General features: G+C 43.8%; 1 long non-coding RNA gene across 1 annotated transcript; it reads right to left on the bottom strand.

Annotated features, from left to right (window-relative positions):
* Window positions 1-22,306: 22,306 nt before the first annotated feature.
* On the bottom strand, window positions 22,307-24,139 carry LOC145603095 (uncharacterized). Its single transcript, XR_014104685.1, has 5 exons — window positions 23,955-24,139; window positions 23,603-23,686; window positions 23,222-23,290; window positions 23,031-23,125; window positions 22,307-22,834 (listed from the first exon to the last, which is right to left on the bottom strand). It is a non-coding gene; the product is annotated as an uncharacterized LOC145603095 (long non-coding RNA).
* Window positions 24,140-26,286: the final 2,147 nt, after the last annotated feature.

Below are 26,286 nucleotides of genomic sequence, written 5' to 3'. Positions count from 1 at the left end.
CAAACTTGCACCGATATCGTGACCTCAAGCCTACCACTGACATTTATGGAAATATATAAGGGTCAGATATGGTTCCAAGCTTCAGTATATGACCCTAAGATGTATCCCCTAGGATCTCAAGACTTTTCGCCACCGGGCGCCGTAACCTCAAAATTCCTCAAAAAGAATGGATTATCGCCTTCAATTTTGGAATTTTTTTACCTTTTTTCGCCCGGAAATTAAAATTGCCGAGATGTTTACCATGGTTCGTAATACCCTCCGGGAGTCCAATTGAGTCGGTGGAACCATCTAATATGCCATTAAATAGTCAATTTTCCCCTTCCAAACTTTCACCGATATCTTGACCTATAGCCTACCACGGACATTTATCGCAACATATAAGGGTCATATATGGTTCCAAACTTCATTATATGTCCCTAAGATGTATCCCCTAGGGTATCAAGACTTTTCGCCACCGAGCCCCGTAACCTCAAAATTCCTTCAAAAGCGTGGATTATAGCCTTCAATTTTGGAATTTTTTTACCTTTTTTCTCCCGAAAATAAAAATTACCGAGATGTTTACCATAGTTCCTAATACCCTCCGGGAGTCCAATTGAGTGGGTAGAACCATCCAATATGTCTTTAAACAGTCAATTTACCCGTACCAAACTTGCACCGATATCGTGACCTCAAGCCTATCACGGAAATTTATGGCAACATATAATTGTCATATATGGTTCCAAACGTCATTATATGACCCTAAGATGTATCCCCTAAGGTCTTAAGACTTTTCGCCACCTGTCCCCGTAACCTCAAAAGGCGTGGATTATAGCCTTCAATTTTGGAATTTTTTGATCTTTTGTCATCCGGAAATAAAAATTGCCGAGATGTTAACCATTGTTCCTAATACCCTCCGGGAGTCCAATTGAGTGGGTGGAACCATCCAATATGCCTTTTAATAGTCAATTTACCCGTTCCAAACTAGCACCGATATCGTGACCTCAAGCCTACCACGGACAGTTATGGCAACATATAATTTCCATATATGGTTCCAAACGTCATTATATGACCCTCAGATGTATCCCCTAGGGTCTCAAGACTTTTCGCCACTAGGCCCCGTAACCTCAAAATTCATTAAAACACGTGTATTATATAGCCTTCAATTTTGGAATTTTTTGACCTTTTTTCGCCCGGAATTAAAAATTGTCGAGACATTTACCATGGTTCCTAATACCGTTCGGGAGTCCAATTGAGTGGGTGGAACCATCCAATATGCCATTAAACAGTCAATTTACCCGTTCCAAACTGGCACCGATATCGTGACCTCAAGCCTACCACAGACATTTATGGCAACATATAATTTCCATATATGGTTCCAAACGTCATTATATGACCCTCAGATGTATCCCCTAGGGTCTAAAGACTTTTCGCCACCGGGCCCGCAACCTCAAAATTCCTCAAAAAGCATGGATTATCGCCTTCAATTTTGGAATTTTTTTACCTTTTTTCGCCCGGAAATAAAAATTGCCGAGATGTTTACCATGGTTCCTTATACCCTCCGGGAGTCCAATTTAGTGGGTGGAACCAACCAATAAGCCTTTAAACAATCAATTTACCCGTTCCAAACTTGCACTAATATCGTGATCTCAAGCCTGCCATGGACATTTAAGGCAACATATAAGGATCGTATATGGTTCCAAACTTCATTATATAACCCTAAGATGTATCCCCTAGGGTGTCAAGAATTTTCGCCGCCGTGCCCCGTAACGTCAAAATTCATCAAAAAGCGTGGATTATAGCCTTCAATTTTGGAATTTTTTGACCATTTTTCGCCCGGAAATAAAAATTACCGAGATTTTTACCATGGTTTCTAATACCTTCCGGGAGTCTAATTGAGTTGGTGGAACCATCTAATATGCCTTTAAACAGTCAATTTACCTGTTCTAAACTTGCACTGATATCGTGACCTCAAGCTTACCACGGACATTTATGGCAACATATAAGGGTCATATATGGTTCCAAAAGTAATAATATGACCCTAAGATGTACCACCTAGGGTCTAAAGACTTTTCGCCACCGGGCCCCGTAACCTCAAAATTCCTCAAAAATCGTGGATTATATCCTTAATTTTGGAATTTTTGGACCTTTTTTCGCCCGAAAATAAAAATTGCCGAGGTGTTTACCATGGTTTCTAATACCCTCCAGGTGTCCAATTGAGAGGGTGCAACCATCAAATATGCCTTTAAACAGTCAATTTACCCGTTTGAAACTTGCACCGATATCTTGACCTCAAGCCTACCACGGACATTTATGGCAACATATAAGGGTCATATATGGTTCCAAATGTCATTATATGACCCAAAGATGTATCCCCAAGGGTCTTAAGACTTTTCGCCGCCGGGTTCTGTAACGTCGAAATTCCTCAAAAAGCGTGGATTATAGCCTTCAATTTTGGAATTTTTTGACCATTTTTCGCCCGGAATTAAAAATTACCGAGATGTTTACCATGGTTTCTAATACCCTCCGAGAGTCCAATTGAGTGGGTGCAACCATCCAATATGCCTTTAAAAAGGCAATTTACCCGTTCCAAACTTGCACCGATATCGTGACCTCAAGCCTACCACTGACATTTATGGAAACATATAAGGGTCAGATATGGTTCCAAGCATCAGTATATGACCCTAAGATGTATCCCCTAGGGTCTCAAGACTTTTCGCCACCGGGCCCCGTAACCTCTAAATTCCTCAAAAAGAATGGATTATCGTCTTCAATTTTGGAATTTTTTTACCTTTTTCGCCCGGAAATAAAAATTGCCGAGATGTTTACCATGGTTCCTAATACCCTCCGGGAGTCCAATTGAGTCGGTGGAACCATCTAATATGCCTTTAAATAGTCAATTTTCCCCTTCCAAACTTTCACCGATATCTTGACCTCTAGCCTACCACGGACTTTTATCGCAACATATAAGGGTCATATATGGTTCCAAACTTCATTATATGTCCCTAAGATGTATCCCCTAGGGTATCAAGACTTTTCGCCACCGGGCCCCGTAACCTCAAAATTCCTCAAAAAGCGTGGATTATAGCCTTCATTTTTGGAATTTTTTTACCTTTTGTCGCTCGAAAATAAAAATTACCGAGATGTTTACCATAGTTCCTAATACCCTCCGGGAGTCCAATTGAGTGGGTGGAACCATCCAATATATCTTTAAACAGTCAATTTACTCGTTCCAAACTTGCACCGATATCGTGACCTCAAGCCTATCACGAAAATTTATGGCAACATATAATTGTCATATATGGTTCCAAACGTCATTATATGACCCTAAGATGTATCCCCTAGGGTCTCAAGACTTTTCGTCACCAGGCCCCGTAACCTCAAAAAGCGTGGATTACAGCCTTCAATTTTGGAATTTTTTGACCTCTTTTCATCCGGAAATAAAAATTGTCGAGATGTTAACCATTGTTCCTAATACCCTCCGGGAGTCCAATAGAGTGGGTGGAACCATCCAATATGCCTTTAAACAGTCAATTTACCCGTTCCAAACTTGCACCGATATCGTGACCTCAAGCCTACCACGGACATTTATGGCAACATATAAGGGTCATATATGGTTCCAAGCGTCAGTATATGACCCTAAGATGTATCCCCTAGGGTCTCAAAACATTTTGCCACCGGGCCCCGTAACCTCAAAATTTCTCAAAAAGCGTGGATTATAGCCTTCAATTTAGGAATTTTTTTACCTTTTTTCGCCCGGAAATAAAAATTTCCGAGATGTTTATCATGGTTCCTTATACCCTCCAGGAGTCCAATTGAGTGGGTGGAACCATCCAATATGCCTTTAAACAGTCATTTTACCCGTTCCAAACTTGCACCGATATCGTGACCTCAAGCCTACCACGGACATTTATGGCAACATATAAGGGTCATATATGGTTCCAAACTTCATTATATGTCCTTAAGATGTATCCCCTAGGGTTTCAAGACTTTTCGCCACCGGGCCCCGTCACCTCAAAATTACTAAAAAAGCGTGGATTGTAGCCTTCAATTTTGGAGTTTTTTTACCTCTTTTCGCCCAAAAATAAAAATTACCGAGATGTTTACCATAGTTCCTAATACCCTCCGGGAGTCCAATTGAGTGGGTGGAACCATGCAATATGCCTTTAAACAGTCAATTTACCCGTTCCAAACTTGAACCGATATCGTGATCTCATGCCTTCCACGGACATTTATGGCAACATATAAGGGTCATATATGGTTCAAAACGTCATTATATGACCCTAAGTTGTATCCCCTAGGGTCTCAAGACTTTTCGCCATCGGGCCCCGTAACCTCAAAATTCCTCAAAAACCGTGGATTATAGACTTCAATTTTGGAATTTTTTTACCTTTTTTCGCCCGGAAATAAAAATTGCCGAGTTGTCTACCATGGTTCCTAATACCCACCGGTAGTCCAATTGAGTGTGTGGAACCATCAAATATGCCTTTAAACAATCAATTTACCCCTTCCAAACTTGCACCGATATCGTGACCTCAAGCCTACCACGGACATTTATGGCAACATATAATTTCCATCTATGGTTCCAAACGTCATTATATGACCCTAAGATGTATCCCCTAGGGTCTCAAGACTTTTCGCCACCGGGCCCCGTAACCTTAAAATTCCTCAAAAAGCGTGGATTATAGCCTTCAATTTCGGAATTTTTTTACCTTTTTTCGTCCGGAAATAAAAATTGCCGAGATATTTACCATTGTTCCTAATACCCTCCGGGAGTCCAATTGAGTGGGTGGAACCATCCAATATGCCTTTAAACAGTCAATTTACCCGTTCCAAACTTGAACCGATATCGTGACCTCATGCTTACCACGGAAATTTATGGCAACATATAATTGCATATATGGTTCCAAACGTCATTATATGACCCTAAGATGTATCCCCTAGGGTCTCAAGACTTTTCGCCACCGGGCCCCGTCATCTTAAAATTCCTCAAAAAGCGTGGATTATAGCTTTAAATTTTGGAATTTTTTTACCTTTTTTCGTCCGGAAATAGAAATTGCCAAGATATTTACCATTGTTCCTAATACCCTCCGGGAGTCCAATTGAGTGGGTGGAACCATCCAATATGCCTTTAAACAGTCAATTTACCCGTTCCAAACTTGCACCGATATCTTAACCTCAAGCCTACCACGGACATTTATGGGAACATATAAGGGTCATAAATGGTTCCAAACGTCATTATATGACCCAAAGATGTATCGCCTAGGGTCTCAAGACTTTTCGCCACCGGGCCCCGTAACCTTAAAATTCCTCAAAACGCGTGGATTATAGCCTTCAATTTTGGAATATTTTTACCTTTTTTCGTCCGGAAATAAAAATTGCCGAGATATTTACCATTGTTCCTAATACCCTCCGGGAGTCCAATTGAGTGGGTGGAACCATCCAATATGCCTTTAAACAGTCAATTTACCCGTTCCAAACTTAAACCGATATCGTGACCTCATGCTTACCACGGAAATTTATGGCAACATATAATTGCATATATGGTTCCAAACATCATTATATGACCCTAAGATGTATCCCCTAGGGTCTCAAGACTTTTCGCCACCGGGCCCCGTAACCTTAAAATTCCTCAAAAAGCGTGGATTATAGCCTTCAACTTTGGAATTTTTTTACCTTTTTTCGTCCGGAAATAGAAATTGCCGAGATATTTATCATTGTTCCTAATACCCTCCGGGAGTCCAATTGAGTGGGTGGAACCATCCAATATGCCTTTAAACAGTCAATTTACCCGTTCCAAACTTGCACCGATATCTTAACCTCAAGCCTACCACAGACATTTATGGCAACATATAATTGTCATATATGGTTCCAAACGTCATTATATGACCCCAAGATGTATCCACTAGGGTCTCAAGACTTTTCGCCACCGGGCCCCGTAACCTTAAAATTCCTCAAAAAGCGTGGATTATAGCCTTCAATTTTGGAATGTTTTTACCTTTTTTCATCTGGAAATAAAAATTGCCGAGATGTTTACCATGGATCCTAATACCCTCTAGGAGTCCAATTGAGTGTGTGGAACCATCTAATATGCCTTTAAATAGTCAATTTACCTTTTCCAAACTTGCACCGATATCTTGACCTCAAGCCTACCACGGACATTTATCGCAACATATAAGGGTCATATATGGTTCCAAACTTCATTATATGTCCCTAAGATGTATCCCCTAGGGTATCAAGACTTTTCGCCACCGGGCCCCGTAACCTTTAAATTCCTCAAAAAGCGTGGATTATAGCCTTCAATTTTGGAATTTTTTTACCTTTTTTCGCCCGAAAATAAAAATTACTGAGATGTTTACCATAGTTCCTAATACCCTCCGGGAGTCCAATTGAGTGGGTGGAACCATCCAATATGTCTTTAAACAGTCAATTTACCTGTTCCACACTTGCACCGATATCGTGACCTCAAGCCTGCCACGGACATTTATGGCAACATATAAGGGTCATATATGGTTCCAAGCGTCATTATATGACCCTAAGAAGTATCCCCTAGGGTCTCAAACCTTTTTGCCACCAGGCCCCGTAACCTCAAAATTCCTCAAAAAGCGTGGATTATAGCATTCAATTTTGGAATTTTTTGACCTTTTTTCACCTGGAAATAAAAATTGCCGAGATGTTTACTGATTTGGGTAAAAATACCCTAGGCCAGTTAGCCCAATCAGAGTCCGCCACGTGTCACTGAAAGGGGCGCCACCTTGGACCTCTGAGGGAACGACACGTGGCAGACGGATAAAAGGACATGGGATTGGCGGCTTTCAGGCCCAAATCCCGAGGTCTGAAAAAGCTGCGTGAATATTCCCTAGGGAGTGCACGTTTTTCGAGAAGCCTATAAATAGGAGATGACCTCCTCATTTATGGCTACTTGACACATACACAACGTGAGACATCTTGACATTCAATACGAGATATACTCAGTGATTACCATTCATTATTATAACTGTCACTCTCAAGAGAACGTACACCTGAGCTCGGAATCCGAGCAGATAACCCTTTACATTCCGCACCTTATTCTTCTGACTTAGACTAACTTAAGCTTCGGAGGCGGACCACCGACCATTCGGTGCTCCGTTGTTTTGCAGGTACAGGCATCCAAGCGAGCATCCAGTCTTAGTGTTGTAACTCTCCCAAGGGACTCAAAAAACCCCGAAACATATGGCGCCGTCTGTGGGGAGAGTACCTCTAAGATGGCCTCTTTGGAAACTGTACCCATTTTTATAACTAATCGGCCTCCAGAAACCAATCGGCCACTGGAGACTAATCAGCCACCAGAGACCAATCGGTCCCTAGACGAAGTATTGGTCCAATCGGACCATGATTCAGGTGACGACGGTGACGTCGAAGCTTATACTGCCAGAGATGGGTCCCTCATCTCCAGGCGCATCCGCAGCAAGGAAAAGTGGGAGCGCCCTCACTCTCAGAATGCTCCGAGCAAACCAGCCGGACATTCAAAGAAGCCGTCTGATTCTACCCATGCGGAAGGGTTAGACCCAGTAACTAGAGATGAGCTCATGAAGCTTCTGAGCACTCTCCGTGGTGAGATTAAATAACTCACCAACAAGAAGTCGGCTACTCCTGCCAAGGAACAGTCGGCCAAGAAGTCAGCCCAAATGGCAAGAACAAATCGATCAGGGACCGACAGCCGACTCCTCATCCCAAGGACACGGCTCGGCCTCAGTTTGACCTTTCAAGACTCTGTTTCCCAGAAACGGTTGCAAGAAAAGGCATTCGGCATGTTCAGCCGAATGGTAACAAGAAAACATTCTCTGATGCTCGACATTACATCGAGCAGAAGAGGAATGAGCTTTCAGAGTCGGCCTCAACGTCGACTTATCACGACATCTCCCAGCATACCTCGTTGAGGTATTCACATTCTGTGCATGAGACTCCAATAAGCAGCCCCCTGGTTCAAGTTGGACCTCATGTCATCCAGCCAGCTCAGTACATGGCTCAGCCATTGTACCAAACGCCTTCTCAACCTTACATCCAGCCTGCTTTCTTTGGAGGACAGGCGGCATGCGGCTATCAGCCCATGGACTGGCAGCTTAGGCTGCAGCATCTTGGAGACCAACCCTCTGCTTTCTCTAAGGAAATAACCGACGTCGAACAGCCGGCCAAGGTTAAAAATGTGTTGGTAGGAACCTATGATGGGACCACCAACCCCGAAGACCACCTGCTAGCATACACCCACCTCATGTATTTACAAGGGCTGGATGATGCCGCATGGTGTCGCTGCTTTCTAGCCACGCTGAAGGGCATAGCCCAATAGTGGTTTGGCAACTTGCCGGCTGGTTGCATTAATAGCATCAAGACGCTTGCGTTCTTGTTTGCTTCCAACTTCTCTATGAACATCCCTGCCAAGAAAACAAGCCTTGATCTTGGCAATGTACAGCAGGGAGATAGGGAAGGCTTGCGTTCTTACGTCAGGCGGTTCAATCTGGTACGAATCCAGATCCATGGGCTATCTGACGAGGTCGCCTTTACAGAATTTTTCAAAGGTCTAAAGGACGGTTCTACATTTAAGTACGAACTTGTCCGAAAGAAGTCGACCGAGCTCTGCTCCCCCACCAAACAGTCGGACTCTAAGAGGTCCGACCGACAGAAGGAGAGTCGACCTGCTCAGTCGGCTCCCAAGCTAGAAGAGAGCAAAAAGAAAAAGCAAGTCTGGGCCGTTGATAACTCTGATCAGCCGGCCCTGAAGAAGAAGAAAGAGTGGAAACCGTACGTCCCAAGGTACGAATTCCACAAGGACTGCTGCTCCATCTTGATGGAAATCAAGGACCGGCTGACTCTTGAGAAGCCGACTCCAATGAGAGGTTCCATTGAAAAACGGAACAAAAATAAACATTGCCATTTCCATGAAGACATCGGCCACGACACCAATGACTGTTTCAGCCTCAAGCGAGAGCTTGACCGTCTGGCCGATAAAGGACAGCTAAAGTCCTATGTGAAGTCTAAAGTGACATCAAAGGCGAATCAGGGGCAGTCCAAAAAGAAAGCTCCCCAGCCGACTGTTAGTACCAACACCGATGAAGATCCGGTATATACCATAGCAGGCGGATTCGCCGGGGGTGGCCCGACCATTCGGGGCACCAAGGATCATCTGAAAAGGATGATCCATTCTGTTGAAGAGGGAGAGGCGGCAAGCACATCCGCCTTCCCCGAGGTCATCATCACCGAACAGGACAGAGGCAAAGTCCGTCGGCCGCATGATGACCCTGTGGTCATTGAATGTAAAGTGGCCAACCAACTGGTTGGTCGAATCTTGATCGACACAGGCAGTTCCTCTGACCTCATCAGCCTCAAATGCTTGTCCAATCTCAAGTACAAGCCAGACAGCATGATGGAGGATTCTCACACCCTTGTAGGGTTTGGGGGAGGACTCGTGCACCCAGTCGGACGGATAGATTTGCCCATCCGGCTGGGGCAAAAGGGAAACGGCCGGTATATAACCATCCGTTTCCTCGTGGTTGAAGAGCTTACTGCCTACAACCTCATCTTTGGTCCACCCACTCTTAACGAGTGCAAGGCTGTCATCATTCCTGCCCTCATGCTCGTTAAGTATGAGAGGGATGATGGCATAGTCGGTTCCCTTAATAGGGACCAGAAGACAGCTCGGGAGTGCTATCTCTCGGATGTCAAGCCCGCGGCCGCAGCAGCCGTCCGAGGCAAACAAACAGTCGACCTTGATGATGACAAAGACCAATCGGCCCCACCAACTGAGAAAAAGAGAAAAATTGATCAACTGGTAGCGGTCAAAAAAGAGAAAAAATAGCAATCACTGACCGGGGAACGATCGGATGATCTCTGTCCCCAGCCAACTGGTGAACACATTGATATCCCTCTGGATGACGCTCGGCCAGAGCGGACTGTTAAGGTAGGGACGGTTGCATTTGCTAAGCTAGGTGACAGTTTGCACCAGCTTCTGAAAGAATTCAAAGATACCTTTGCCTTTGAAGTAGAAGAGATGCCTGGCATAAGCCCGGATCTCGCTGTCCACAAACTAGCCGTAGATCCTAAAAAGAAGCTTATTGGCAAAAGAAAAGAAATCACGGCAAAGAAAGAAGTCAGGCGGCAGCAGCTGAAGTTAAAAAGCTGCTGGAAGCCAAGTTCATTCGGCCATGCAACTTCCCTGATTGGGTAGCTAACGTTGTGTTAGTAAAAAAGCCGAATGGTACTTGGCGGATGTGTGTTGACTACACCGACCTAAACAAGGCATGTCCGAAGGATAGTTATCCATTGCCAAAGATCGACAGTCTAGTCGATTCAACAGCCGGACAAGCCCTGATGAGTTTTATGGACGCCTATTCAGGCTTCCACTAGATTCCCATGTGGAAAAAAGATCAAGAAAAGACGGCATTCGTCACTGATCAGGGGTTGTTCTGTTATACTGTGATGCAGTTTGGTTTGAAGAATGCGCCTGCAACTTTCCAAAGAATGATTAATACGGTCTTCATTAATCAGATTGGGAGGAATGTAGAAGCATACATTGATGACATGATAGTCAAATCCAAACTACAAGCGGATCACCTTGCTGATCTCCGAGAAACATTCGCCACACTCAGGCGGCACAAGGTCATGCTAAATCCAAAAAAGTGTGTCTTTGGTGTTGAGTCTGGGAAGTTTCTCGGATTCCTGATTGATCAAAGGGGAATAGAGGCCAATCCTGAGAAAATACAGGCGGTCATCGACATGTAGTCGCCTCGTACTGTGAAAGAGGTTCAAAAGCTTACAGGTTGTCTGGCGGCCCTGGGGAGATTCCTTAGTCGGTCAGGCGATAAGTGTCTTTAATTTTTCCAAGCAATCAGGAAGAAGACTAATTTTGAATGGGGTGGTGATGTAGAGGCGGCTTTTCAAAAGTTAAAAGCTCATTTGCACTCTTTGCCGAGGCTTGTTAGCCCCTTGCCCAAAGAGACGCTCTTCATGTACCTGGCCGTCTCCGATCATGCCCTCAGCGCTGTTCTCTTAGCTGAAAGAGACGGCACTCAGCTCCAAGTTTATTTCATCAGCCATGTTCTCAGGAACGCTAAGCTTCGGTACCCCCTGGTTGAAAAGTTTGGTCTCGCTCTCTACATGGCCATCAAGAAATTGAAACCTTACTTCTTAGCACATGCGGTAGTGGTCTATACTGACCAGCCGATCAAGCGGCCTCTGACAACCTTGGAGTCTTCTGGACGAATGCTCAAATGGGCGATTGAAATGCAAGGATTGGAAATCACTTACGAACCCAGGAAAGCAATAAAGGGGCAAGCATTCGCCGATTTTATTGTGGAAATGACAAGGCCGGCTGCTCCGAATGATACTAGTCAGGTTTGGAAAGTGTATGTGGACGGGAGCTCCACTGCGAACGGCTGTGGTGCAGGGGTTATCTGTCAGTCTCCTGAGGGGGACAAATTTGAATATGCACTACGGTTCAAGTTCCAGGTCTCTAATAATGAGGCCGAATATGAAGCCCTACTTGCTGGCATTCGGTACTGTAAGGCAGCAGGAGCAAAGAAAATTGACGCCTACTCAGACTCTCAATTGGTCGTACTCCAAGTCAATGGAACGTACGAGGCCACTCATCCGGCCATGGCAAAATATTTGCAGGCGGTCAAGGCTGAAGTTGGGACACTTGAAGAATTTACACTAAGTCAAGTGCCCAGGTCTTCTAACAATCAGGCGGATGCCTTGTCCAAACTAGCATCATCCGCCTCTTGTGAAACGCCTCGGTCAGTCTTCTGGGAGGTCATGGAAAAAAGGAGTATCTCTGAAGAAGACCCCATTGGAGTTCTTGACCGAAGCTCAACCTGGATGGACAGCATCCGGACTTACCTTACAGACGGCAAGCTCCTTGACTCACCACAGGAGGCGGCTGTTTTGAAAAAACGAGCGACTAACTTTGAGTTACGACAAGGAGAACTCTTCAGGGCTGGTTTTCTGAAGCCTCTGTTGAAGTGTGTTACCCCTGAGAAGGGTAAGGAAGTCCTCGAGGAGTTGCATGCAGGATTCTGCGCCTCCCATATAGGGGGCAGATCCCTTGCTGCCAAAGCGAGGCTGCTTTACTTCTGGCCTACACTGGAGTCGGATGCAATGGAATTGGTGAAAAAATGTGACAAATGTCAATAATTTGGGGAGCTCATTCATCGTCCGGCTACAGACCTGTCGGCCATCCACAGCCCAATACCCTTCGCCAAATGGGGCATGGACATTCGGGGGCCATATACAGCCGCACCAGGCGGCAAGCGCTACATATTGGTGGCTGTGGATTACTTTACTAAGTGGGTAGAGGCGGAGGCAGTCAAAAACATTAAGACAAAATATGTTATTTCCTTCATCTGGAGAAACATAATCACTCATTTCGGGGTGCCCATGTCTATGGTTTTTGACAATGGTCCTCAATTTGAGACGCCTCAACTCATGACTTGGCTGGGAGACCAAGGGACCTCAAGCTTTTTTGCATCAGTCGGCCGGCCTCAAGCAAACGGCCAGGTCGAGGCTTTTAACAAGTTAATCTCAGTCGGAATTAAAAAGAAAATTAAACGGGCTGGTGGCCTTTGGGCGGATGAATTACCACACGTCCTCTAGTCCATCAGGACGACTGCTAAAGGGGCAACTGGAGAGACCCCATTCCTTATGGTGTATGGTGCATAAGCTGTCTTGCCCATTGAACACTATGAGCCGACTCTTCGAATCATGTTGTATGATGAGGAGGCAAATTGGGAGGCCATGCGTCTAGCATTGGACTCACTACCAGAGCGTAGGGGCAATGCTGCCTTGCGCCATGAGATATACCGTCTGAGAATGACTCGGGCTTACAACAAAAGAGTACACAAGCGTCCTCTCAAAGTAGGGGACTTTGTGCTACGAAAAATGGAAGCAGTCGGTAGGGCGAATGAGCAGGAAAGCTAACCCCAAATTGGGAAGGCCCCTACCGAATCTATGAGGAAATAAGAGACGGCACCTACCGCCTGGAAGAACCAGACGGCAGGCAGCTGCCCAGAACTTGGAATGTAGACAACTTGAAAAAGTACTACTTCTAAGTACGAATGTAAATGCTTCAATTTTGTTATCTCAAAGGTTTGTTAATGAGAATATGTTTCACTTTTTCAAACTTTTATTATTTTCAGCACCGTCTGTACCAGCTACAGACGGCCAATATGTTTGAAAGGCGTCTGTCTCAACAGCAGACGTCCCAAACCCTTTGAAGGAGCCGATTGTTCTAAACAGTCGTTCCTATGAAATTTTATTAAGTTTATACCAACATTTACTTAATCAATTACGAGGCCTAAGGCCAGATATATATAAAAAGAGACCGAATGGTCACAGTCTGCTCCAACATGAGTATGATCGTCTGCTCCAACATGAGTATGACCGTCTGCTCCAACATGAGTCAGATAACCGGCGACGCCCATTAAGGTGAATTCGTCGAGGAGAAGCATCTCCCATTTGGGTGGCACATTGCTCTACGAATATACAAGCGGCCCAACCGAATGCTAAGGATCTGTTCTAGCACAGTTCGGAAACGGTCACTGTTTCATAAGTAGAGGCTAACCGAGGCATAAAGCCGGATGCGCCTGTTTTAGCTCAGGGGCAAAACAGGCGGAAAATTTTTATAAAAATGCGTTAACTTAACTACTTAGCACTTCGAGGCTATCAGCCGGATGCCGCCTGATCCTTACCTATGGGACAAGACAGGCGGACGAATTAATTTAACGAAAATAAGTTAAGTCCCAGACTTAACACTTTAATCTCAATGAGGCCAATGGCCGGATGCGCCTGTTTTTGCCTATGGGGCAGAACAGGCGGGGATTTTTCCTTAGCATAACAGCTAAGTTGGAAATTTGAGTTCTGTTCGAGCCAATGGCCGAATGAACAATTATTTTTGCCAAATTCTGGATGGACGTCTGCCGCGTGGTTTGGGGCAATCACTATAGTGATTGATTTACTTAGAAACCATGAATACTCTTATAAGTATCAATAATTTCCAAGTCAATCAATCTCATAAACCGAAACCACTCGACATCCGTCCAGGGGCAAGAACATTCGCATGGTATACAGGTTATAATACTTAACCAAAAAACATGCAAAAATTTCAAACAATTCAAAGGGCAGAATGAAAAAACTTCAGCCAAATGGCCGAATGATTCAAATTAAAAATGACCAATCGCCACCAGACGATTGGTTAAATTGTTACCTGGCAAAGCCAGGGAAATTGTCAAATTACCCGACCCCTCGGTCGGTAAAGATACATAAATACTCGGCACACAGGCCGGAAAAGCAAGTACATGGCCATTCGGCCGCAGAAACAGAAAAAATAAAAGCTTAAGTGATTAGGGGAGAGCCTCTTCATTGGCAGCCGGCCTGTTGTCCTTCGGCTGCTCTGCATCATCTTTCTCTCGCTCCTCCGCCTGATCTCCGTCCTCCTCCCTAGAGGACGACTCCTCAGAAGAGTCGGACCCAGAGCCTTCAGCAGCCTCGGCCTCAACATCAGCCTTGGAAGCTTCTTCCATCTCCTCAAGGAGGCGATCGTCGAGAGCTTTGTTGAGCTCATGAAACTTGGACTTCCAAATCTGATAGTCCGAGCCTGGCTGAACAGCCGCCCAAGTGTCCCGCATGATGATCTCATTGTCCCTGATCATTTGTTTGACCAGTTCAGATCTCTCTTGCTCGGCACGGGACTCGAACTTGGTCCTCAGCTGGAGCTCCTGCTTGGTGAGTTTATGCTCCAGGCGGCTCACTCTATTCTAGGCCCTTTCGGCCTCATCCTTGGCATACTGAAGGGGCTCGAGCTCCGCCTTAAGGGATTTGATCTCCTTCTTGAGGTTGGAGACCTGAAGGCGGGCCGAGTCCAGATCCTTCTTCACCTGCAGATTGGCCTCCGACTGCGAATACATCATATCAAGCGTCAGAAATTCATTCTGAGCAATATCAAATTGAGCCCTATCCAAGGCGGACTCGGCCTGAGCCTTAGCAGCTTTTACCCCTTTGGACTTCTCCTTGAGGGGTTTTCCAAGCCCTTGGACGCGTAGCATGGCCTGCAAAAAGAAGCCGGATGGTTAAGAACCAGGCGGATAAAAGAGAGAGACGAATGCTAAGGCAAGGCTAAGTCTACCTCACAAAGATTCCCTAGAATACCATCAAGGTCTAGGGTGCCGACTCTTCTGACGGATGCTTTATCATCCGGATCAATCGCCCTCAGCATGGACTTGGCCATTTGAACTACAGTCGGCCTCTGTATGGGAACTGAAGAAGAAAAAGTTAGAAAAGTACTCAAGTATGGATAACTTGAAAAGGGGACGAATGGTCCTTACCATCTTCCTCATCCACCTCCTCTTCCCCAAGAACCCTCTTCTGACCGGTAGAAGAGGCGGGCTTTTTCCCCAAAAGCCTCTCCTTACCGGAAGAAGAGGGGGGCTTTTCCCCCAGAAACCTCTTCTCACCAGCAGGGGCGTCTGAGGGCCTCTTGGGCTTATGAGCAACGTTCTTCCCGCCGCCCTTGCCGGATGCGCTCACATCACCCACCCTAGTCTTTTGGAGCTTAGGGTCGGATGGTTTGGACGGGGATTTGGAGGAGTTACCCTGTGTCATTGAAGACAAAACAAAGGTCAGTAAACATTCGGCAAAGGATAAGCATTAATCAGAAAAATGCTAAGTACAAAATCTCACCCCTGGGGTACCGGCTGGTTGCTGCTCTTCCACCCTTGCAGTGGTGGCTTCCGTCCTGTCAAGGACGTTTGATCTGTATCTGGCAGCAGATACAGCCGGCTTCCTGGAGGCCGAGAGTTTCTCCATCGCTTTGTCTGCAAAAAAGAATCAAGCGTGAGTCTCATTTAACAAGTGAAGACAAGCAAAATAAATATGGCATATTAAACAGACGGCCGACTACCTCTCGGCAACTCAGTGCTTAGCCCACAAGCGGCCAAGAACGTCCCTTCCTCAAACCATTTGTACAAAGGGAGATAGCATTGAGGGGTGACTTCCTTGTCCCCCTCATCATTCGTCTTCACAGACACGGTGAACAAACCCGCGTCCATGATCTCCTCCTTTGCTCGTCTAGGAAGAGCTGGCAATGCACTCCTGCCTGCTAGGAGAGGTGGATCCTTGTTCCACCTGTTATACTATTGGTTCAGGCGGCGGTCAGTAGTTTTGACTATGTAGAACTTAGTTCTCCAGTCTTTCCACTTGTTCTCTTTGCCGACAGCCATCATGTACCCCTTGCAAGTAGTCAAGGTGTACCAGCCCTCGCCACCCCTAGCAGGCGCCCTGCTAAGATAATGCATGTGGGCGAATGCTTCAAAGCTCGCCTCCACTTCCAGCATCTCGCAGGCGGCAACGTACCCCAGAATATTGATCCATGAATTGGGTACGAGTTGCCAGATACCAAGTTGGTATCCATCCAAAATCCTCTCCACGGCCGGGTGGAGAGGGAAGCGCAAGCCAGCCTGAAAGGCCGCCTCATAACAACCGAATGCTCGGTCTTACTAGCTGGCCATACTCGGCCAAGTAATGGTGTCGTCCTTATTGGGGACGCACAAAGTGAAGCCATGTCCCAGAACAACCTTACGCTTAAAACTTGTAAGGCCGTTTTCCATGGTGTTCCGCCTGCTCTGCGGAACATGATGATAGTAGGGGGCTTTCTCCAAGCGCCTGGAAGCGCTCGGCTCGGCCCAGGATTCCCCCCTCTCAACTGCCAAAGACTCCCTGGCAGCGTCTATTCTGGTCCTTGCCTTCCCTGAAGAGGCGGAGGCATTATCTGAAGAAGATGACGAGGCCGACTCGTCATCAGAACTGTCATCAGAGCTAAGGGACTGCCGACTGGTGCTAGCAGGGTCCTCCCTTAGACTCTCTTCCGGCGCCTGTTCAGAAGGCCCGGCTGCATAGGTTTCATCTGCCTCCTCCAGTATCCTATCACTAGGAGTACCGCTTGAATAGGGCGAATGGTAATAAGTAGGGATAGGAGAAAGATAAGAAGGGCTATCAGGGTGTTCCGACACCTCACTTCGAGGCACCCTCATTGAGCCGTCAGAATAAAGAGTTGAACCATCCGACGGGAAAAAAGATCCATCGGAGTTGGGTTTTCTTGCTGTTCTTTTTGTTCTGGCCATCGTGTCCTGCACAGACGCGAAACAAGTCAGATTCGGAGAAGTTCGCAAAGCACAGTCGCTGGTCAAGCAGTCGGCACTGCAAGTTCTAGATTCAGCCGTCCCCGGTGACCGGCTGATACTATCCTATACTGTGCCGCATGCGATTGGGAAACCATTTTTTCGAAAACAAAGAAAAAATGAGAAATAAAAGAAGAAACAGGCGTTACCTTTAGAAGAAGGGTGAAGAGACGCTTGGTTAGCTGAGAACCGTCGGACAGCGGGCCGAGTGTCGGATGCTTGAGAACTAAGAAACACTTAGGGAATTTTGAGATTCTTAAAGTCAAAAGTCAGAGATTCTCCAAAGATTCGCAAAGGTGTAAAAGATTCGGGGGGTGAAAACTTTCTATTTATAGAAGGGTTAAAAACCCTAAAACTTTCCCTCCACAGTAACTATTCAAAATCCGACCAGTCGGATGCTGTCACCTGTCACAGGCAACACGTGGCAAGCGCGTGTCACCTGTGAGGGGCAAATGATTTGGGTAAAAATACCCTAGGCCAGTTGGCCCAATCAGAGTCCGCCACGTGTCACTGAAAGGGGCGCCACCTTGGACCACTCAGGGAACGAAACGTGGCAGACGGATAAAAGGACCTGGGATTGGCGGCTTTCAAGCCCAAATCCCGAGGTCTGCAAAAGCTGCGTGAATATTCCCTAGGGAGTGCACGTTTTTCGAGAAGCCTATAAATAGGAGATGACCTCCTCATTTATGGCTACGTGACACATACACAACGTGAGACATCTTGACATTCAATACGAGATATACTCAGTGATTACCATTCATTATTAGAACTGTCACTCTCAAGAGAACAGTACACCTGAGCTCGGAATCCGAGCAGATAACCCTTTACATTCCGCACCTTATTCTTCGGACTTAGACTAACTTAAGCTTCGGAGGCGGACCACCTACCATTCGGTGCTCCGTTGTTTTGCAGGTACAGGCATCCAAGCGAGCATCCAGTCTTAGTGTTGTAACTCTCCCAAGGGACTCAAAAAACCCCGAAACATTTACCATGGTTCCTAATACCCTCCAGGAGTTCAATTGAGTGTGTGGAACCAACTAATATGCCTTTAAATAGTCAATTTACCCTTTCCAAACTAGCACCGATATCTTGACCTCAAGCGTACCACGGACATTTATCGCAACATATAAGGGTCATATATGGTTCCAAACTTCAAGATGTATCCCCTAGGGTATCAAGACTTTTCGCCACCGGGCCCCGTAACCTCAAAATTCCTCAAAAAGCGAGGATTATAGCCTTCAATTTTGGAATTTTTTGACCTTTTTTCGCCCGGAAATAAAATTGCCGAGACGTTTACCATGGTTCCTAATACCCTTCGGGAGTCCAATTGAGTGGGTGGAACCATCCAATATGCCATTAAACAGTCAATTTACCCGTTCCAAACTGGCACCGATATCGTGACCTCAAGCCTACCACAGATATTTATGGCAACATATAATTGCCATATATGGTTCCAAACGTCATTATATGACCCTCAGATGTATCCCCTACGGTCTCAAGACTTTTCGCCACCGGGCCCCGTAACCTCAAAATCCCTCAAAACGCGTGGATTTATAGCATTCAATTTTGGAATTTTTTGACCTTTTTTCGTTCAGAAATAAAATTGCCGAGGTGTTTACCATGGTTCCTAATACCCTCCGGGAGTCCAATTGAGTGGGTGGAACCATCCAATATGCCTTTAAAAAGTCAATTTACCCGTTCCAAACTTGCACTGATATCGTGACCTCAAGCCTACCACTGACATTTATGGAAACATATAAGGGTCAGATACGGTTCCAAGCTTCAGTATATGACCCTAAGATGTATCCCCTAGGGTCTCAAGACTTTTCGCCACCGGGCCCTTGTAACCTCAAAATTCCTCAAAAAGAATGGATTATTGCCTTCAATTTTGGAGTTTTTTTACCTTTTTTCGCCCGAAAATAAAAATTACCGAGATATTTACCATGGTTCCAATACCCTCTGGGAGTCCAATTGAGTGGGTGGAACCATTCAATATGCCTTTAAATAGTCAATTTACCCGTTCCAAACTTGCACTGATATCGTGACCTCAAGCCTACCACGGACATTTATGGAAAAATATAAGGGTCATATATGGTTCGAAACGTCATTATATGACCCTAAGATGTATCCCCTAGGGTTTCAAGACTTTTAGCCATTGGGCCCGTAACCTCAAAAATCCTCCAAAAGCGTGGATTATAGCCTTCAATTTTGAAATTTTTTGACCTTTTTTCGCCCGGAAATAAAAATTGCCAAGATGTTTACCATGATTCCTAATACCCTACGGGAGTCCAATTGAGTGGGTGGAACCATCCAATATGCCTTTAAACAGTCAATTTAACCGTTCCAAACATGCACCGATATCGTGACCTTAATCCTACGACGGACATTTATGACAACATATAAGGGTCATATAGTGTTCCAAACGTCATTTTATGACCCTAAGATGTATCCCCAAGGGTCTCAAGACTTTCCGCCACCGGGCCCCGTAACCTCAAAATTCCTCAAAAAGCGTGGATTATATAGCCTTCAATTTTGGAATTTTTTTACCTTTTTTCGCCCGGAAATAAAAATTGCCGAGTTGTTTACCATGGTTCCTAATACCCACCGGTAGTCCAATTGAGTGTGTGGAACCATCAAATATGCCTTTAAACAATCAATTTACCCCTTCCAAACTTGCACCGATATCTTGACCTCAAGCCTACCACGGACATTTATGGAAACATATAAGGGTCATAAATGGTTCCAAACGTCATTATATGACCCTAAGATGTATCCCCTAGGGTCTCAACACTTTTCGCCATCGGGCCCCGTAAACTCAAAATTCCTCTAAAAACGTGGATTATAGCCTTCAATTTTGGAATTTTTTGACCTTTATTCGCCTGCATATAAAAATTGCCGAGATGTTTATCATGGTTTCTAATACCCACCGGGAGTCCAATTGAGTGGGTGGAACCATACAATATGCCTTTAAATAGTCAATTATTTGTTCCAAACTTGCACCGATATCTTGACCTCCAGCCTACCACGAACATTTATGGAAACATATAAGGGTCATATATGGTTCCAAACATCATTATATGACCCTAAGATGTATCCCCTAGGGTCTCAAGACTTTTCGCCACCGGGCCCCCTAACCTCAAAATTCCTCTAAACACGTGGATTATAACCTTCAATTTTAGAATTTTTTGACCTTTTTTCTTCCGGAAATAAAAATTGCCGACATGTTTACCATTGTTCCTAATACCCTCCGGGAGTCCAATTGAGTGGGTGGAACCATCCAATATGCCTTTAAACAGTCAATTTACCCGTTCCAAACTTGCACCGATATCGTGAACTCAAGCCTACCACGGACATTTATTGCGACATATAAGGGTCATATATGGTTCTAAATATAATTATATGACCCTAAGATGTATCCCCTAGGGTCTCAAGACTTTTCGCCACCGGGCCCCGTAAACTCAAAATTCCTCAAAAAGCGTGGATTATAGCCTTTAATTTTGGAATTTTTTAACCTTTTTTTGCCCGGAAATAAAAATTGACGAGATGTTTACCATGGTTCCTAATACCCTCCAGGAGTCCAATTGAGTGGGTGGAACCATCCAATATTCCATTAAACAGTCAATTTACTCGTTCCAAACTTGCACCGATATCATGACCTCAAGCCTACCACGGACATTTATGGCAACATAAAAGGGTCATATATGGTTCCAAACATCATTATATGACCGTAAGATGTATCCCCTAGGGTCTCAAGACTTTTCGCCACTGGTCCCCGTGACCTCAAAATTCCTCAAAAAGCGTGGATTATAGCCTTCAATTTTGGAATTTTTTGGCCTGTTTCGCTCGGAAATAAAAATTACCGAGATGTTTAACATGGTTCCTAATACCCTCCGGGAGTCCAATTGAGTGGGTGGAACCATCCAATATGCCTTTAAGCAGTCAATTTACCCGTTCCAAACTTGCACCGATATCGTGACCTCAATCCTACCACGGACAATTATGGCAACATATAAGGGTCATATATGGGTCCAAACGTCATTATGTGACAGTAAGACGTATCTTCTAGGGTCTCAAGACTTTTCGCCACCGGGTCCCGTAACCTCAAAATTCCTCAAAAAGCGTAGATTATAGCCTTGAATTTTGGAATTTTTCGACCTTTTTTCGCCCTTAAATAAAAATTGTCGAGATGCTTACCATGGTTCCTAATACCCTCAGGGATTCCAATTGAGTGGATGGAACCATCCAATATGCCTTTAAACAGTCAATTTACCCGTTCCAAACTTTCACGGATATCGTGACCTTAAGCCTACCACGGACATTTATGGCAACATATGAGTGTCATATATGGTTCCAAACGTCATTATATGACCCTAAGATGTATCCCCTAGGCTATCAAGGCTTTTCGCCACCCGGCCCCGTAACCTCAAAATTCCTCAAAAAGTGTGGAGTATGGCCTTCTATTTTGGAATTTTTTTACCTTTTTTCGCCTGGAAATAAAAATTGCCGAGATGTTTACCATGGATCTTTGTATCAACACTAGTCCTTTGTATCAACACTAGGAAATGTCATTTAAATTCAGCAAACCTACTGCTAGACTCGGTTATAACCAACATACAAAATCTGAGTACTTTATTTCAATTAATGCATTAATATGCAGATATAGCATTTCCCAACTGATCGTTCCTACTAATCTATTATCCATATATCTTGGTGTTTCTAATACAAAAATTCATCAGAGGTTGCATAAATATCATCTATCTCATTAAAATTTTGCACTAAACATATCCTTGCTTAATTTTTCGAACGATTAGGAGGACAAAACATCGATTTAGATTGAAAATCAAGAAAATTCTAGACACTTTAATTCGCAATTAAAGCTTCAAACAATCAGAGGTAATACACATGTATATTCCTAGCAAATTCAGATACAAAAAAAAAAAAAAAAAAAAACCATTCACATTACAAACTAAATAAATGAAGTACTCCGTATATAATCCGAAAAAGATCCATAAAATAAAGATACATAATTGGATTTCTTAGAATATCCTTAATTACATCCAACAATGAAAACAAGGGAACAACAACCAAAAAGCAAAGATATATTGAATTTCTTATAATATCCTTGCTTAAACAAATACTATGAAAAACTATCAAGGGTCTATCCCTTAAATGATCTCATATCCTTCATCATAAGTGATTCAGAAATCCGACAGTGTGAGTATTGAGTATGATCACACTGTACAAGGAGACCACCAAACGACAACTATGCTTGCTAAATCCAAGATAATCATAATGTTTTGACATATTCAAATTAAAGCAGATAGGACTGCCTTACCCACTGATGCAAGGGGATCATTGAGCCTTTGACTTTGATGCTATGCTTCCATTTCTTGGCTCTACAACCACTGTGCTTTTCCCATCCATTTAATGAATACTTCCTTGTCCCACATTCACCACACTTACACACAACCCTAAAAAGAAGAGCACAGGTAATCAAATTAATAGCAGATTGTTTGCAAAATGTAAAAAAAAAAGAATTTAAAAGAGCATAATATATAATTTTTGTAACCTTTAGAACTTACAAGTGAAGACTTAGGATATATGATGCCTCCATACCATTGCACACAACAGTTACCTCATCGGATGGCACGGGTTGTCTGTATCATACAATAGTAACTCTTACTAAATTGTTTGAGCTCAAAATAGGTTGTATAAATGCCAAAAACAACAATAATAGTAATAATTAAAAAGTATTTACTGTAAATCTATAATAAATTATCCATAACAATATTAATAATGATGATAACGATGAAAGTAAAGTAACAGTAACAACAAACAGAAGTAAACACGTACTTTGGCTTGACTTCAGGTAGAGCTACAGAGTATGATGGCTCAAATGCAAACTTTGGCTTGCAATCAGGGCAGTAATATTCCGCATCTTCCAAATCCTTAGATAAAAACAGAATGTACAAGTAAATCCTCTAAAAACAGTCTTTACAAGCACCAGGTCTTGTCAATAAAACAAAAACAAAGAGTGAACCAACCTTGAGATTTTTGCCACAGGTTTCAGCACACTCAGCATGCTCCCAAACACCATAGCCATCACAGCAAACCTATGCGAGAAACAATTACTATACACACAAAATATTGACAAATCTTGCGAGCAAAAAACAGTACTTCAATATTAAATTGTTTGACCAAAATTGAGTTCGTACATACCTATCTCTTAAAAATTAAGTGATTTATAGACAAAACCAACATTCAACATTGATCACAGATATAAATCAAATCTCAACGTAACAAACCTACGTGCATTTACATATCAAAGACAAAATCGATAAGCCCCATATCAAGTTCAATTTCTTCTGTAATTAGGGTCAGATTACCACGAAAATGCAGAAAAATTATCAAGAGAGATCCTTTACCTCATCATCATCAAACTCATCACCATACCCAACCTTCACATGGCCACAATACCCGGGTTAAATCCCGTACCCTGGTTCGCTCCACTGCACATCAGTAATTAGAAAGCTAAAAAACACAAGTCTATATGATTTCAAGAAATCTGACAATGAAATGTTGTCAAACTTCAGTAATTGCGGTGCTGCATGCAATTGAGAAAGGAACAAATTATATGGGGAAATATAGAATTAATTTCAAAAATCTAAAAACCCTTGGTTTTCGAAAACATGAAATTGTAAATTTGAAAAAAATAAAAACTCAAAAACCACGAAATAAAGAAATTAATTAAAGAGAAAATAAGAAAAAAGCACGAACCTTTAGGGAAAATCATTTCGCGAGGGGGAAACGACGAGAGGTGGGTTTGTATCAGCTCCTTGCGCCACTACCGCCGTTGCTTGGATCGAGAGAGAGAAGAGGGAGATCTAGTTAAGGAGAGAGGAGAGAGAAGAGAGAGAAAGAACACGAGAAAGAGGAAAGAGAGAGACAACGCTACAAGTGAAAGAAAATAGAGGGGCGATTTTTTTTTAATTATTATTCTTGCCACCGGTTGGAACTGGTGGCCTTTAAAACATATGCCAACAGTTCAGTTTCAACCGGTGGTAATTAAAAAAAGCCTAATCCCGACCATTTTTTCCCCACAGATTTTTAAAAACTGGTGGCCACAGCTCGGTGCCTTTTTGTATTTTTCTACTAGTAGTAACCTCAAAATTCCTCAAAAAGCGTGGATTATAACCTTCAATTTTGGAATTTTTTGAACTTTTTTGGCCCGGAAATAAAAATAGCCGAGATATTTACCATGGTTCCTAATACCCTCTGGGAGTCCCATTGAGTGGGTGGAACCATCCAATATGCCTTTAAACAGCCAATTTACCCGTTCCAAACTTGCACCGATATCGTGACCTCAAGCCTACAACGGACATTTATGGAAACATATAAAGGTCATTTATGGTTCCAAACGTCATTATATGACCCCAAGATGTATCCCCTAGGGTCTCAAGACTTTTCGCCACCGGGCCCCGTAACCTCAAAATACCTCAAAAAGCGTGGATTATATAGCCTTCAATTTTGGAATTTTTTGACCTTTTTTCGCCCGGAAATAAAAATTTCTGAGATGTTTACCATGGTTCCTAATACCCTCCAGGAGTCCAATTGAGTGGGTGGAACCGTCCAATATGCCTTTAAATAGTCATTATACCCGTTCCAAACTTGCACCGATATCGTGACCCCAAGCGTACCACGGACATTTTGAAATTTTTTGACCTTTTTCCGCCCGGAAATAAAAATTGCCAAAATGTTTACCATGGTTCCTAATACGCTCCTGGAGTCCAATTGAGTGGGTGGAACCATCCAATATGCCTTTAAACAGTCAATTTACCCGTTCCAAACTTGAACCGATATCGTGACCTCAACCCTACCACGGACATTTATGGCAACATATAAGGGTCATATATGGTTCCAAACGTCATTATATGACCCTAAGATGTATCCCCTAGGGTCTCAAGACTTTTCGCTACCGTGCCCCGTAACCTCAAAATTCCTCAAAAAGCGTGGATTATAGCCTTTAATTTTGGAATTTTTTGACCTTTTTCGCCCGGAAATAAAAATTGCCGAGATGTTAACCATGGTTCTTCATACCCTCCGGGAGTCCAATTGAGAGGGTGGAACCATCTAATATGCGTTTAAACAGTCAATTTACCCATTGCAAGCTTCCACCGATATCGTGACCTCAACCCTACCACGGACATTTATGGCAACATATAAGGGTCATATATGGTTCCAAACGTCATTATATGACCCTAAGATGTATCCCCTAGGGTCTCAACACTTTTCGCCACCGGGCCCCGTAACCTCAAAATTCCTCAAAAAGCGTGGATTATAGTCTTCAATTTTGGAATTTTTTGACCTTTTTCGCCCGGAAATAAAAATTGTCGTGATGTTTACCATGGTTCCTAATACCCTCCGAGAGTCCAATTGAGTGGGTGGAACCATCTTATATGCCTTTAAACAGTCATTTTACTCGTTCCAAACTTGCACCGATATCGTGACCTCAAGCCTACCACGGACATTTATGGCAACATATAAGGGTCATATATGGTTCCAAACGTCATTATATGACACTAAGATGTATCCCCTAAGGTCTCAAGATTTTTCGCCACTGGGCCCCGTAACCTCAAAATTCCTCAAATAGTGTGGATTATAGCCTTCAATTTTGAAAGTTTTTGACTTTTTTTCGACCGGAAATAAAAATTGCCGAGATGTTTACCATGGTTCCTAATATCCTCCGGGATTCCAATTGAGTGGGTGGAACCATCCAATATGCCTTTAAACACTCAATTTGCCCGTTCCAAACTTGCTCCGATATCGTGACCTCAAGCCTACCACGGACATTTATGGCAACATATAAGGATCATATATGGTTCCAAACGTCATTATATGACCCTAAGATGTATCCCTTAGGGTCTCATGACTTTTCGCCAACAGGCCTCGTAACCTCAAAATTCCTCTAAAAGCGTGGATTATAGCCTTCAATTTTGGTATTTTTTGACCTTTTTTCGCCCGAAAATAAAAATTTCCGAGATGTTTACCATGGTTCCTAATACCCTCTGGGAGTCCAATTGAGTGGGTGGAACCATCCAATATGCCTTTA

This window comes from Chenopodium album, chromosome 21, assembly GCF_948465745.1.
Source record: "Chenopodium album chromosome 21, dcCheAlbu1.1, whole genome shotgun sequence".
Taxonomy (NCBI): Eukaryota; Viridiplantae; Streptophyta; class Magnoliopsida; order Caryophyllales; family Amaranthaceae; genus Chenopodium; species Chenopodium album.
The sequence above is the reverse complement of the archived record's forward strand: the minus strand, read 5'-3'. Positions and strand labels throughout refer to the sequence as shown.